Below are 17,193 nucleotides of genomic sequence, written 5' to 3'. Positions count from 1 at the left end.
CTCCAAGTCTAGTCACCATTTTCAATCTTTAGTTGCAGGGGGCACAGCCCATCATCCCATGACGGAATTGAACCAGCAACCTTGTTGTTAAGAGCTCACACTCTAGCACACTGAGCCATCTGGCCACCCCCTAATTTTTTGATGATAGCCATTCTGAGAGGTGGGAGATTGTATCTCATTGTGGTTTTGACTTACATTTCCCTGATAATTAGTGATGTTGAACATTTTTTCATTTGTTGATCTGTTGGTTATTTGTATGTCCCCTTTGGAGAAATATCTATTCAGATCATCTGCCCATTTTTAAATCAAATTGTTTGTCTTTTGTTAAGTTATATAAGTTTCTTATATATTTTGGATATTAACTCCTTATTGGATATATCACTTGCAAATGTATTCTTCCATTCAGTAGGTTGTTTTTTTGTTTTGTTGATGGTTTCCTTTGCTGTGCAAAAACATTTTTTATATATGAGTGTATTTGAGCCAAATTGACGACATATGCTAGGGATCAACAGCTCAAAAGCTCCCTGTGCAAAAAACATCTTAGTTTGATGTACTGCAAGGGCAACAAAAGCAAAAATTAAACAAATGGGACTAAATGTTAGCTTTAAATGTATTAGGTCCTGGTGTGTGTGTGTGAGTGTGTGTGTGTGTGTGTGTGTGTGTGTGTGTGTGTGTGTGTATGTTTATATAGATTTCTAACTACTTATGTAATGGTTGTATTTATAATAGTCTGTTCTGGTTTACCAGTTTCTTTCAAGTCAGTTATATTTTTAAATAAAATTATCCATTTAATATAAGTTTTAAAGTAGCTTGAACATTTAGTTCAAATAAATAGCATAAACTTGTCCATACTATTCAGTAATTATTTTAGATCTCCAAATAGATTTGTCCTTTTTCCCTTTTAATGCTATTTATTTGTACCTTGTCTCTTTTTTTATGATAAAACTTCCCAGATATTTGTCTATCATATTAGTGTTTTCAAAGAAGCAAATGTTTTATTTTGTTGACTGTTTTTATTTCACTTATTTTTGATATTGTTTTGCTATTTTCCTGCTCTTACATTTTTTGGTTTTACTTTATTATATCTTTTCTAATTTGATAAATTTTCATCTTTTCTTCTTAACATGTAAATTTAAAGCTACGCATTTTCTCTATGAACTGCTTTAGCTGCATCTCTTGAGTTTTGGTATGTTATGTTCATTGTCGTTGAGTTCTATATATTTTCTAATCTTCAAAATTTCATTGGCCTTTGACTTGTGATGTATCTAAAGTTTTAATTTTTAGAAACATTCCAATCATTAGAGGTTGATTGAGGGGTGGGAAAACGTTGCTGTTAAAGTCTGCATTTAAATGTGATTAGAAGAAATCATATATGATTTTAATTCTTTCGCATGTTTTGAGATTTTGCTATTTGTGTTGCATATATTTTATGTTTTTTCTGTTAGATGCTTAGAGGGGCAGTTTGTTGTATCTTGATGATACATTATTTCATTTTCATTATTTAATTACCATCTTTATTTTTTAATAGTGCTTTTACTTAGAATGTGATGTACCACATTTCAGATATTAGTTTTAGTGAAAATTTCCTTTCTATAAATCTCCTTGTTTTAATTTATCAAGCTGCCTTTCACATTTTTTTCTCTTTATTTTTGCCTCTCTCTTTTTAAATTTTTTTTATTATTTTAAACGTTTTGTCCCACTGAAGCCTCAGATTAATATTCTGTCACTTCAGTTCTTAAGACCGTGCTTTGTTCATTTGTAACTTAGTGCTCATATTTGATATCAAGCACTGTATGTTTGCTGACTCACTTATGGAAAATCATTTCCTCATGTGTTTGATAATTTTGACATGTGAGCTCTTCTTTATTAGAATTTGCATTTTTCTTTGAGATTCCCACATGGCCCGGGTTGTTGGAGGTGTCCTGCTAGAGAGGATTTTCTTCTGGCTACTCCAGGTGTATTACTTGGTTGTCATTCTCTGTAATTGCAGTTATTATAAGCTTGTTTTGTGTCCCTGATGTTTCCTAGTTATCACTGAGTTGGATAATACCCTTGGTGTCTTGTGCTAGCATTGTAATGATGCCAAATGTCCTGCCCTCACATCCCTTTTTGTTTCTATCTTCCTGGAATTGTAATTTCTTTCTAGTGAAATCAAACTTTTAACACATTTTGTTTGTATATGTTTTTGTGTGTTTACTCCTTTAAATGTAGCACCACTATGTTTTAACAGGAGAATTTCTGTGTGAGTCTATCCTGACATTTTTATAGAAAAAAGAAGAGAATACTCCTACAAGGGGGACTTTGTATTTCCCATGCCTTTGGCTTGAATGCCTTTACTCCAAGGATATCTTTTAAACTCATTTCTTTATTTATTTTAGGCTTTTATGTGAATGTGATCTTTTAATGATGTTATCACTGGCCCTCTATCTAAAATATCAACCCCAACGCCCCTATCCCAGCATTTATTTCTCCCTTCTTTGATTATTTTAATTCCTTAGCATGCCCCATTGTCTATCATTCTATATATTTAACTTATTTGTCTTGCTTATTGTCAGTTGCCCACACAAAAGTGTAATGTCCATGGGATCAGAAATTTTCATCTATTTTGTTTACTCCTATATCTTCACCGCTTAGAACAATGCCCAGCACATAGTAAGTATTCAATAAATATTTGTTTAATAAATGAGTGAAATATTCAGTAGTTGTGTTCTGTACCTGTCTCTCAACTAGGTGGTGATGATACAAAGAAAGGAAAAAAGAAAGAAAAGAAACATAGGCAAGATTCTAGCCCTCATGCAGATGACAGACTATTAAAAATGCAGTTTATCACTACAGGTGCACAAAGTACATGAACTCAAATGTACACTTCTGGTGAACTTATTGGTACCACGTAGGCAAGTACTGAAGTGAAGTATGGCAGTACAGTGATTACTTTTGGTATGCAATGCATCTGAGACCTCTTATCCGCTTCCTTTATCTGCAAACAAAGGAAAGAATTGTCTCTCTCTCTCTCTCTCTCTCTCTCTCTCTCTCTCTCTCTGACACACACACACACACACACACACACACACAAACAGACTAGAAAGATAACGATTTAGGCAGAAAATAATTTTAATGAGGGAGCTGACATAAGTTTGACTAAAGTAGTGAGAAAATGAAAGCAACTAAGTGTGAAAAAAAGAATTTCCAATGAAGTTTTCATAATACCAGGTTTCTCTTCCTGTGTTGGTAGCCAGCATGTCTGAGAAGCACAAAATGCAAAGACAGAGTCTGACTCTGCATTCTTCTGCCTTGTAATTGTACCTAAAGAGCAAGTACACATTTACCTTTTATAACTCCGCAGGTAGTACATAGAGGAGGATATGCTGTTACTTTATCATAGTAAATAATAAAGTTCATGGCTATATTTACACAGGCTGAGTTTCCAGCATGTGAAATCATGTGAAGAATATTAAATCTCTAATATGTGTTTAATGTACATTTCAGTTGATTTTTCTCCTAACTATAATAGTAGCAATTATTTTATTTATATGAAAGGAAGGCAGTGTCACCTAAGGGAAAAGCTAATAGATTTCTTGGCAATTTTTCTATCATGTTAAACTCTCTTTCCATTTCTAACTGCTGTTATAGTTCTACTACTCTGTCTTACACTGGTTTTTACTTATTGTATCTAACACCTGCTTGCTTTTTTTTCTGCCTTTGAGTCTTTGTTTATTCCATGTTGCTCTACCTAAAATGTCTGCTTTTGGGTTTAGTCAAATCATATCTCTATCTTTCTGCAGACACTGGCTGGCCAATGAAAAGGAACTACTGTGTGGTGAGCCCTTCTCCTAAAAGCCACGAATTATACTAGCAGCTGCTTTCATATGTACAACCTCACTCAATCTCCATTAAAAACTAAGTGTTAGGTAAAAATCCTTGCATTTTACATAAGACGAAACCGAGTATTAAGGAGATTATGTAAGTTTCCCCTAGGATTACATACTTAGCAAACTGGAATTCAAACCCCAAACTTCTAATTGGAAGTGGTTGCTGTTCTTATTATAATCCTATTGCTTCTCCTAGATGTTCTATCTCTAGCCTACCTAGAGTTGCTTTTGAAGTTTTCCTGACTCGCTACTGAGTGAATTAACTTACAGCAAAATGTAGCGACAATATGGTAGATAGAATTGGAATGTAGAGAAAAGAACAGTAGGAGTGGCTGTTACCTACATTTTTTAGTCTCTTGATTGAAAGCTGCTGCCTCAAACCTCATATTTATACATCTGACAAATACTTATTGAGTGTTTATTGTGTGTCAGGCACTAAACAAGACCCTGGTTATAGAGTGCCAAACACAATTATGTGATCTCTATAGAGTGTACAACCTAGTGGGGGAGAGAGAATAAACACATAAACCAGTAATCATATGGGTGATTCAAACTGTCATAAATGCCACAAAATAATAAAATAATGGAGAGCTCTGTCTCAGGAATAATCTTCAGGGGAAGCCTCTTAGAGAGTGTAGAAGAACCAAACAATTGGTAAGGAACTGCGGAACACTCAGGGAACTCTGTGTCTCAGCTTCTGCTATACTCCGCTCTGTTAACAAGTGGGATTTTGATTGTTCACCTCTGCTCAGCCTGAGGCCAAATGAAGCAGACTTTCTAATCTGTAGTAAACATTTGAGATTCAGATTCTCGGTTTTGTAAATATGAAGAGGAAAAGAAGGAACGAAAAGTGGAAGAAAAGAGGTTGGAAGGTTACTCTTTCAAAGGTTGAAAAACAATTTGTTAAAGAATGTCATTCCCTATTTTTTGTTGTTGTTTGTTTTTTAGCTGCTTGGATCTGGGGATGGGTGGGTGGGTGAGTTATAGGGTTCATTACATTTAGAAAAATTTAAGCCATTATTTCTTTTATTTTTTTTTAATTTTTCAATTTAATTTATTTTTTTGTTAGTTTCAGGAGTACAAAACAATGTAATAGTTAGACATTTACACCCCTCACAAAGTGATAACCCCCCTCCCCCAATCTGTTTCCCCTCTGACATCGTCTATATCTATTACAATTCCATTGACAGTATTCCCTACGCTGAACTCCATATCCCACGACTATGCATATATATTAAATTATAGTTAACATTCAATATTATTAGAGAACCCCACAGACTCCACCAAAAAGCTATTAGAACTGATAAAAGAATAGAGTAAAGTAAAAATTAGTAAAATTAATATCCAGAAATCAGTTGCATTTGTATATACCAATAATGAACTATGAGATGGAGAAATCAAGAAAACAATCCCATTTACAATTACTTCAAAAACAATAAAATACTTAGGAATAAATTTAACCAAAGAAGTAAAAGACCTGTACTCAAAAAATTGTAAGACACTGAAGAGAGAAGTGAAAGAAGATACAAATAAATGGAAACACATACCATGCTCATGGATACAAAGAATTAATATAAAATGTCAATACTACCTAAGGAAATATATAGATTCAGTGCAATTCCTATCAAACCACCAATGACATTTTTCACAGAAATAGAATATATAATCCTAAATTTATATGGAATCATTCCCTAATTTTTTATGCTTGTGGATTTTCTTAATCATCAGAAATAGATGACAACACAATTAATTCAACATTTCTTTAACCAATGTTTAAGCCATGCCTCCTATTTATTAGGTCCTGTTCTAAGGACTAGAGACGTAATAGTGAAGAAGACAAAACCCCCGTGCTTATGTTACAATGCAATGTGATGATTATGACAAGACTAAGCACAGAACATCAGATTCTGGAGGAGATAATACCTAAACTAAGACCCCTAGATGTGTACAAGCAGGTCAGTACAATTTTCACATTTCCCAAGGACAAATAATTCCTTTCCATAGTTATAATTTCAAATTGAGAGTAGTTTGAAAATGTAATTCTTAATGTTTATCTGAATTCTAGTTTTGTTCATTTTCTTAACTAACTCTTAAGTTTTAAAAAATCATCTAATTAAAATTATTTTCTCCTTAATACACTGTGAAGTATGGATTACAGGATGGAGTTATTAACATGTGTGTTGTAGATCAGGTTTCTACTTAAGAGATCAAATTTATCATGTTTCCACATAAAATTTGATATTAAATTGTTTCCTTTTAAGTGGTAGCCATTAATACTAGAAAATTCAAATATAGCATTTTTTATAAGCTTCGTTTTTCATGCATTTTGTAGCTTTATTATAGCTGGTGTGACCTGAGGTCTAGACAGACCAACTATGCCCTTGTGTTAACGGTGTTTATCATATAATTTCCTCTTCCTTCCTTATTGCCCTTTATTTGTTTCCAGTTCAGAGTTGATAAATAGATAACTGTTGCTTCTCAGACTTCCTTTTCTGATAGAAAGTTAGATTTATTTTTTAAGCATGAAGGACTAAGTCTAACTCAGTAATTTACAAAATTAAGCATAATTAACAAGTTTTTCAAGTCTACTTTTGAAATTATAATTCCTCTTACTCTTCATAGGCTTTCTGTTCAAATAAACTACAGAAATTAGAGTACCTCTAGTTTTAAAAATTAAGTTGGCTTTATTGATGATTAAAGTCTACATTTTATAATAACAATATAATAATGATAGAGCACCTGGCTCAGCAGTGGGTCTAGAAGAAGTAAATACATATTAAATAAAATGAAAGTATTTGGGATTACATAGTGTCTTTTCTCAAAATAGGTCAAATTTAAAATGCAAGGCACTCAAAATGTTCCTGAGGATGCTTATTCAGTCGTAGGGGAAATGTTTTTTTAGTCTAAATTTAGGTTCAGAGCCCTTTTATGGAGCCACTGCTCCAGCAGACCCAGCCAAGGCCCCTTTCAGTGCCTTAAGTGAATTAGCTATAAGATTTATTGATGGATCCAGAAGCACCATTAAGCACCCACTGTTCCATCTCTAGCCAGGCCCAACCCATAGGAGGAAAGACAGACTTCCCTAAACTTCACCACATAGGGCTGGCCCTGCTCAGTTCCCACCAGGGAACACACCTGTGCCAACCTAGACGTAAAAAGAACTTGAAAAAAAAAATCCTCTGTAGTATATCTCCATCCGGAATGGTGCTGATAGTAACTTCGCCCTCACGTGACCCAAACAATTCTAGAGATTATCTGACTGCATGGGATTCTGAAGACACCGTTGAACAATTCTGGATCTGTGCTGTCATTGAAACCAAAGCAGAAATAAGGACTAGCCCAACAGCGGCATGCATTCATTTATGTGTTCAAAGCCCTGAGAGAAAAAACTGACTATAATATTTTTTATTTACATTTGCAAATCTTGAATTATATGTGAGCTCAGGTCATTTGCAGGGTCTCTTTAGAATACATAAAAAGGTGATACTGCCCACAAGTGATTGTTAAGGAGCCCACAACACTTTGGCTTGACTCAAGTTGAACAATTACACTCATTTTGTCTTTATTTTCCATATCCTGATTGTTTCAGTTAAGTGTGGAAAATGACCCTTCATTTTTCACTAAGGAAAATGGGCAGTATTACTGCACACGTTACTACTTAGATCCTACTACCTTCCTCTTCGGTAACAGAGATGCTGCTTAAAAAGGCTGGTTAGGTTGCTCATTATGGCTATTAATATTAATATAGCGTTTCCTGATTCAGAGAGGTTCTGGGAACATCCTGTACATGACTGGCTCTTGGATGAGTTGTAGGATACAGTGTTATCTTGAGCAAGCCATCTTTCCATCTCCTCACTCCCTGCTTAGCTTAGCCCCTTCTCTTAAGGGTACCGGCATCCCCTTTTGTCTCCTCCAACTAGGACAGAACTAATAGCTTCCATTTAGCAATGCTTATTTTATAGCAGGCACTGTGCTGCATCCGCCTATAATGTACTCCTTACAAACAGTCCTCCTCTAGGGTGGATAACACGATCATCATTACACAGACAGGGAAAATGTAACTTGCTCAAGATCACACAACTGAAGAAAGGAAGCTGGAATTCGATCCCAGGTTTGTCTGACAGCCAAAGCTAATCACCTCAGCACCATCCTACCTCACGTAACTCTGCTGCTGTCCAGAACTCTGTGAGGCCCAGATCTGCGGATCACTGATCACATAAATAGCCTCTCTTAGTGCCTGGCCCCGCTTCACACAGGCTGACCGCACTGACTGAACCTCAGAACCATCGCCTGGCACTAGCTTCAGAGGGGCACATGACAATTACTGTTACAAGCTGCAAGGAAATTGAACTGCTGTTGGGAGAAACTCTGTGCTGCATAATTTTATCTGCACACCAAAAATGGAACCGACCACCACCACTACCACCACCACTACCTTTGGTTTTTAAAGATCCCTTCAATATTCGTCTATCCATTCCCATCCTCCTTTTCTTTCCCTGGTGGTGGGGTTATAGCAGTGTCTTGGCAAGGTTAGCAAGTGACTCACTTATTTACTTTGGTTGCCAATAAATAACTGTAGCCTGTTAATAATTGTGCATGTTTTATGTAGCCTTTGACAAACTGAGACTGTTTTATACATCTGGCATCTGCGATTGGATCAATACCCCTTGATACCTGGTCTCCTTATAGCTCTCTATTAACAGAAAGTAGATCACCTAAGGAAGAAAGTTAAATACCTAAAGTAATTTACTAGGTCATTTTATCTGTGATGTACATTCATGTGCTCAACTCTTCGTTGACTGTTACCTAAATATCAGTCTTTGCTCAATAATATAAAAGAATAAACCTGATATAAGTTTTCATGCTTTAAAGTATATCAGAAAGGTCACAAATGCCTTAAACTGTAATATGTTTACATCTTTATGTGAGCGGTATGTACTTTTTTTGTTTTGTTTTTCAGTTTTTTTGTTTGTTTTCTAAGAACTTTTTTAAAAGCAGTGTTGGGTTCACCGTAAAATTAATAGGAAGGTATATGTATATATTTGTTAGCCCTTTTAAATTGTTAGCTCTATGAGGGTATGATATGTGTTCTGATTTATCTTTTAGCATGTCATAACGCCAAACAACACTTTGTATGTAATAGATACTCAGTAAATATTGTTTACTTAGTGAATAAATTAGTCTGTACTAGGTTGAACAGATTTGCAGTCCTAAATTGTTCTTGCCATCATTTCACTCTGCATAATTAGAGAAGTTTTACTAAAATGATTAAAAATGTGTTATTGAATTATTGGTATAGATTCTAAAGCAGTGGGATGAAAGAGACCCTGGCTGCACCCTTCTGAGGAAGCAGTGAGGAAGAGATTCTCACTCTAGGGTATACTTGGTGGATTTTATGTGTAACTGAATTAATTTACTTCACTTAGGAAGGTTAGATTTATGATATCCATATGGCACTCTATAACTTTTTTCTTTTATCCTGCCGACTAATATTTACCCTATTATAAAATAATGTTTATTATAGAGATTAACTATATACGAAAATAGAAAGAAAAAATTACAATTATCTATAACCTTATTATCTAGATATAATCACTCAATATTTGTGTGTATTCTTTGTATTTTTTCCTCTTCCATGCAATTTCATCAGGTCCATTCGATTGGTACCTTGTATGTTTATGTAACATTGTATGACCACAAAGTATCTTGTGGATTGTTACAAAATATTCCTTTATATGGATGTGCTATGTTTTATTTAATCATTTTGTACTATTGGACATTTAGGTTGCTTTTAGTTTTTTTCTATCATAAAAATTATCTTTTTAACATAAAGCTCTGTTTGTTTTCAGTTATGCAAGATAAATTCCTAGAACTAATTAATGAGTACAGATTTTGAACTTTAAGTTCTTGATACATATTACCCAATAGTTTTCCAGAAAATTTTTTAGCAATTCACAAATTTATCAGAAGTATATGGGAGATGGTGTTTTATTAAACGATCATCAAAATTGATTATTACCTCTACATACTCTTAAACAAGTATTATTTAGGTCAACTGATTTTAATATGTTACTGTCATTCACTACGCTGAGAAGTATATAAATTAAACACTTCAGTTTGCTTTTAGAAAGAATTATGAAATATTTTTAAGAGTCACAGTAGTTTGGAGGCTGCATGTTGCAATATAGTTTCCACCGACAGGCAAATAGCATTCAGGTCTAATTGTAAACTCTGCATACTTTTGCTCAGCTGGTCTTGCGTTGTCTTCCTTACCGATACCTACTTCATTGGTCGTTTACTCAAGTGTTTCGATGAGGCATAATATCTGGCGTGGCTTTAGCATTCATTCTCTCTTGTAGCAATCAATCTCATTTCTATTTGCTGTTGAAACTAAACTTAATGAACATTCAAAGTTTACTTTATTTATGTATGCATTTTTATGGACTGCTCTAAAAAAGCAACTTTCTTCCTTGCCAATATACTACACTGAGTGCAGATGAATCTGAGTGGTTTCATTTTAGAGTAGCAGTTATATTTGTATTAGGGAGGCAATAGTCTTGGAGGAATACCAAAAAAAAAAAAAAAAAAAAAAATCATTTCAAAGTGTGCCTCGTTCTCTAGTCAAAGCATTTTCGTTTCAGAGACCATGGTAAGCCTTAGGCCCTTGATGGTCCTTATTTTGATAACTCTACTACGGGACTCTATGTGTGTGTATATTCACACACAGGAATTTAAGGTGATTTTGAAATATCCTCTGGGGAAAATAGAGATATAAAATAACTCACCTCTGCAGTCTTTCCTTCTTCTCTACAGAAATTCTCTTAGCATAATACTGGCTCTACTTAGAAAATTGACTTTTACTTATATTTTCATTTTGCATTTTAGGTACCTGATAAATTTCAAGTCTGTCTGTGCCCCATAGCTGCACAGGTATGTATATGAATTACCATAGTTATGTAAATCTATGTATTAACTGACAAATTATTGCATTTTTATGTATTAAAATTGCTTACAGATTTCATAATGTGAAAATGTTAATTTTTGAGTACTTATAAATATTGACAGCTTCAAAGCATAGTGCATTTTCTACATACCTTGCATTTTACTCTATTGTAAGAATCAAATAAACGTTTCTTGGATTTGATGAGGCAGAATAATTTTAATTACAAAGCATTCATTTGATGAAACATTAGAGAATGTTTTATGGAACTATACTATTAAAGTGACTGTTGACGTGGGGTCAAATTATTGCAGAACCACTGTTTTTGACATTATTGCTTTATTTGCAAACTTTTTTTTTTCCTGCTTTTGAGTTTGTTTTCTGTGGTGATTGCTTTAGGTAAGGAGTGGTTGCAGATGTACTGTCTGCTGCACTTCTCAAGCACTATGGGAATGGAAAAAAAATGTTTGCACCTGTTGAAAATCTCAACCATGCGGTGTTGTGGTTCTTGGGCAACAAGCAGGAATTCTCAAAAGCTTGGTCACACCTGCTCAGTTGTTGCTTGCAGCTGTGTCATATGAGAGAGCACACAGAGAAGCATGTTAGCGGTTTGCTTGTGCTGTTGCGTGTTTTGTGTACTCTGAATCTCAAAGACTTGCTTGATGTAGACCTTGAACTATCACATTGGTTTATGGGAAAACGCATGGGTTTTAGCTCCCAAAGATTTTCTCCAAATCCTTCATTCTGAGTCTCAAATATTGTTTAGTTAACTGTCCTAGGTAATGTGTATGTTAACGTCTCTAAAGGATACCTGGGGAGAGTAGATCTCTCCAGAATAAGTGGGTTGATAATAATTTTTATCCTGGTAGACACATTTTGTGTTTGGCTCAATTTCACCATGTTGGCAACCCCACTATGTGAGGCTGGATGTAGTTATTGATCCATTTAGCTGAACAGATTTGAAAGCATTTGGCTATTAGTGGACACATGGGGCATATTCAGAAAATTTAAGGGTATATTGTAAGATTTCTTGATTTGTGCATGTGTCTCTGTGGCAGTTGGGTGGAAGTGAGACAGAAAAAAACGAAAATTAAACAGTGATCTTAGAAAAGGTGCTAAAATCCAGATGTAGTTTTTAAGGCTGGAATATTATTCTTTCCTTTCATCAAGTCTAGTCACCTGGTATTTTCCCAAGTGTTGCTGTCAGTGATATTGTTTCTTTTAGTTAATAGCTGTATATATTTTCTGACAAATATCTACATTTTTAATACAGACATGCTATTATAGACTATATTCTGTACTAGTTAGGAAAAATTGTTAAATGCAATATAATAAGCTGCAACTCAACATAAGAAATATTTAGTTAAATAATTTATTTGATAGTCCCAAATTCCCGATATTGAAAATGTATTCAAATGACTGGCATTATTCTCATTAACATATTGAAAATGCTAAGGAGTTCTTATCAATATTTAGTAATATAAAGTCTTAGAGCTGGTGTACCTTTTCCATTTATTCACCCATTTAAATCTGTTTTTGTTTTTTAAAAATAAATCACCCCAATATGAATTTAACTAACCTCTTTGGAAGTAGAAACATAGGTGCTAAGGTAAGTAGAGGATTTTCCACACAATGCTTTGAACATAGTAGGTGGTCAACAAATGTTAAATGAATGCATATATGAATAAATCATGCCTGGGGTTGTATTAGAAATAGAGGGCTAGAGTCCCAGAAACTTGTTACTCATTATATGTTTTGTATGGTTCTACGTATATGGACTTCCTTTAGTTCTTATGCTGTTGATTAGACAGAAATGAGACAACTGATAAATTCTGTCTTTAAAATCAGAAATGAATATGTAAGAATTGATCCTCATTCTAATCAAGAATTGACATCACACTATTTACAATATGCTTTATATTCATTTTTACTGACTATGAGAAAAGTCTTTATGTTGTCCTTATTTTACACACAATGCTGAAGCATCAATGACTAAGTCAAGTGGAACTTGTCACCTTGGAAATACTTTGCAGCATATGAATAAATTACTCTTCTGTGTTATATGATTAATGCTGTAGGTTTCCTGAGCAATCACTTGTTCTCTCCCTCCCTCTGTCCTTCTCTCTCTCTTCCCTCCCTCTTTACCCCTCACTTCCCCTTCTCTAACTCACTGAAAACACAAAAATAAAATGTATGTTGACTTTCTTCAGGTCAAGTAAGATCAGATCATATTAAAAATCTGTAACTGTTTTGATAAACAGAAGTAATGGGTTCTGTGTTTACTGTATACATGTTTATAATTATGGTTTCTGTTATTGACAAAATTCTAACTATAAATAAGTAGCAATAAAGCCAAGTAGAGATAGAATCAAAATAGGGCAATTAAGACCTACTTTACATAGGCCATTCTAAAGTTCCACTTTGTGTGGCATGAATCAGTCATAAGAATGGGGGAGGCTGCATAATGAGCCAATATCTATTGCATCAAAACAGCTTGTTTAGGCTTCTCATATTTTGGTAGCACTGGATGATGATGTTCATGGGTGCTATTAGGCTTAGAAGTACCTTTCCCCTGGGAACAGTGGTCGTTTTGTTTTGTTGTTTTATTTTCACTCTAGTTTACATCAGTGGATGAGAGGCCAATATCAAGGACATTACTGTGTTTTTTTCTGAAACCTTAGTGTGGAAGATTAAACTACATTCTTCTGTTCGTCTCAACTTTAGAAATTAAGACATGAGCCAAGAACATGTATTAACTAGAATACTAAACCAGGTAACAACAGCTGCTTCAGTGACTTGTACTAGAAATTATAGTATGGAATCCCAAGGAGGTAGAAATTTCTAAGCCCCAGGATTCTTGGGCATAATTGCAGGTTTCCTTGTGATTTCAAGGTTAAAGAAATAAAGGAAGAAACTCAACATTTATTTAGAACATAGCGTGTCTAGGTGTAATTTCTTTCTTCTTTCCCATTCTTTGCTCCCTTCCCTCCTCATTTCTTTCCTTCCTTTTATTCCACACAGTAAATGGATGCCTACTCTTTGCCTGATGCAGTACTAGGCTAACTGAATAAAACAAAGTCTTTGCCCTCAAAGAGCACACAGGTTAGTGGGAGACAAAGGTATGTCAACAGAGCTTATTTGGGCTTCACCACTTATTAGTATGGACCCAGTCAAGTTACCTAATCTTTCTGTTCCTTTGTTACTTCATTTGTAAAATTGGAAAAATAATAGTATCTACCTCATATATTGTTGTGTTGAGTTAGATATAACACAGTACATGTAAAATTCTTAGTTTGGTGCTTGGTACATAGCAAGTGTTCAATAAATCTTAGCAACACTAGTATTATTTCTGTCACTACTGTTACCACGACTACAACTTAGATACTGAAGAAAGACCATCTAATAGACTGACTCTGGTCTGGACATTGTCACACAGATTGTCTTAAAGCAGGGTGTCCAAACTGCTGCCCACAGGCCAACTGCGGCCCGTGATCCATTTTTTATTGGCCCACAGCAAATTCCAAAAATATATTTAGTTTACTTAAATAAACCAGGTGAGGCAATTCGTACTTCACCTCGAGTGAGTGGCCCAGCTGTTTGTGTATTTTACCGAATATGGCCCTTGGTAAAAATCTTTGAAAAAAGTTTGAACATCCCTGTCTTAAAGGTTCTATCCAAAGTTACCTCTGCTTGTGGGCTTTAGAAGAGATTCTGAAACTCATTTAGTGTTATAACTTGAAGGGATCTTAATGGTCATCTATCTAACATCTTTATTTTATACACGGTGAGAAAATAAACTCAGAAAGTTCATGTACTTGTCAGGGCTACACAGTCTAGTAGGTGAGAGATGTAGGATTTGAACCCAGAACTCTTGATTCTTGGTCTAGTGTGAGATACTTCATGTGCAAAAATACTAGAGTTAAATTTTTTCCTACTAGTGTTTGGAGAGTTGATTGATTTTCTCCAGGAAGTAAATGAATTATGTCAAGTTGGTGGAACACTAACCATACGTGTAAGACAAGCTATCATTGTACGGAATCTGAAAGAAGTTCAGGTATTTTTTATAATGGGATTAATTTTATCTAAATTGATTGAAGCCTTTTAGTATGTGTTTGTGAATAACTGGTTTATTCATAAGGAGAGTAACTGAGGTTTAGCAAGACATTACTATCTAAGTGACTCCAGATGCTTTGAAGGAATCTGTGAATACCCTAAATAAATCAGCATCTTGAAAGCCAATGATGCTTCTAGGATCTCTTGATTCTAAATATCTTGCTCACATTTGAGGTTAGGAGCTTTGGGGTCCAAATGACATGCTCTGAAATCCCAGTCCCACAATTTAGTAGCTTTGTGACATGATCTCGTTTGCCTAACCTTGCTACTCCTCAAGTTTTCTTATCTGAGTTATGATATAATAATGTCTACCTTTTTAATGATGGATGTGAGAATTAAAGTAGCTAAGGTATGCAAAATATTTAGTGCATGACATCCACCAGTATTCCCTAGATACTAATTTTCTTCTCTCTCCTTATGTTAAAATATGAAAGTGGTTATGATGAGTAGTAAAAGAATTTGGGGGAAGTATGGGATTCACCCATTAAGAAAGTTAATTTTGGCAAAATTCCATCTTTCATGATAGTGGCTGAGTATCTTAGTTCAGTGTGATTAGACGCAGCATTTCTAGCTACGCATGCTGCATTTCTGTTGAAGACTGGGGCTACTTAAGGAAAAACTTAAGATAAGGATGATCACATACACTACAAGGTCTGTTGATTTTGGAAATGTACTTTTCAACGGAAAGACTGTTGATACAACTCCTGACAACTGTCACCCCTCGTTTGAAAGTCAGATACTCTTAAAACCAATCTCTTGCAAAGAATCCATACTTGCCAATTAATCCATGTACTCGTACATGCATCCTAGTGAACTGAAGGTGGTTCTGTTGGCAAGGTTGTCACAATCTATGCAGCCATTGGTTTAGTGATTATAGGTGGCAATGAGTAGATGGCTGTACAAGGCCATCTTTTTCCCTTGAGAAGAAAATTAGTGTGTGAAAATGTCCTGATAGCCTCCAATATAGACTCCATCAACAGTAGAAAAGTGGATTTGTGAATTTGTATATATGATTTCCCCTTAATTATCTTTAATAAAAACTAGATGATCTTAATTATAGTAAACCAGTTCTTTTTTTGTTTTTTTCCTGCCAGGCTTTTTATAATGCAGCAGTATCTTTCTGAACAGCAATCAGAAAGTAAGTAAGGAAAAAAGCACTAGATAATTTATGGATAGACCATTACTTAGCAGAGTTAATAAAGTTGACTTGTCTTGTGTACAGTTTTGACCAGGATGAGTCAAGGTAAATATTAAAGATTCATGAAATTTTCATTCAGTTGAGTATTAGCTTGCTAGGGCTGCCGTAACAAAGTATCACAAACTGGGTGGCTTAAACAGCAGAAATTTGCTTTGTCACAGTACAGGAGTCTGAAATCAATGTTTTGACAATGTTAGTTCCTTCTGAGGACTGTGAGGGAAAGACGATTCTAGGCCTCGCTCCCTAACTTGTAAACCGCCATCTTCCTCATCATCTTCCACATCATCTTCCCTCTATGCGTATATGTCTCTGTGTCCAAATTTCCCTTTTTTATGAGGACACAGTCATGTTGGATTAGGGCTCTCTTTAATGATCTTATTTTTAACTTGATTACCTCTGTAAAGATCCTATCTCGAAATAAGGTCACACTTTGAAGTATTTGGGGTTAGGAATCCAACATATCTTCTATTTTTGGGGGGTATCACAATTCAACTCATAACAGTTAGGTTAATAATAGTTAACATTTATTGAGTGACTTATATTTCAGATGTTTTACATACATTATTGATAATCCTTGTAACAATCTATTACGTAGATGTTATTTTCCCTATTTTACAAGTGAGAAAAGTTAAACTCAGAGAGGATAAGCAATTTTTCCAGGATCACATAGCTAGTAGATGTTAAATGCTGGGATTTGATCCAGAATTCGATGCCACCTTTTTAATGGACAAGCTTCATAACAACTCAGTCAAAAGCCTAAAGTTACTTGGAGCATTGCATTTTTTGTTTGTTTGGTTGTTTTCTTTGGGGTGGAGGTCTTTAGGGCTTGTGCCAAAGGACATTTTATCCATCAAAAAAGCTGCATTAGGCTATTGCATAAATGCCCAATAGTGACTACCTACATTGTCACTCCTGATTTTTTCCTGACGGTGGTGGTGAAGTCTTAGTGTTTTGGCTCTCCTGCACCTGATGACGCTTTTCGACAGGATGGATTCTGAACATAGACTGCATGGATGGTTCTGGCCCCAGTGTGTGTGGATGGCATTGAGAGCCAAGTCCTACCCAGAGTCTTC

At 35.0% G+C, this 17,193-nt stretch overlaps 1 protein-coding gene across 25 annotated transcripts in view; it reads left to right on the top strand.

The window, feature by feature from the left end:
- ZBTB20 (zinc finger and BTB domain containing 20) overlaps positions 1-17,193 on the top strand; it is a 755,798-nt gene that overhangs the window by 190,929 nt on the left and 547,676 nt on the right. For 24 of the 25 annotated variants that reach the window (XM_081027936.1, XM_081027923.1, XM_081027918.1 and 21 more), the window contains one exon: positions 10,755-10,799. The gene's annotated coding sequence lies outside the window, so the exon portion shown is untranslated. Of the gene's footprint in view, positions 1-10,754; positions 10,800-13,830; positions 13,912-17,193 lie in introns of all 25 variants that reach the window. The other variant, XM_081027950.1, reaches the window with a different exon arrangement.

The sequence above is a fragment of the Rhinolophus hipposideros genome (assembly GCF_964194185.1).
Source record: "Rhinolophus hipposideros genome assembly, chromosome: 2".
NCBI lineage: Eukaryota > Metazoa > Chordata > Mammalia > Chiroptera > Rhinolophidae > Rhinolophus > Rhinolophus hipposideros.
Note: the sequence above shows the minus strand (reverse complement) of the source record. Positions and strands in the feature narration are given on the sequence as shown.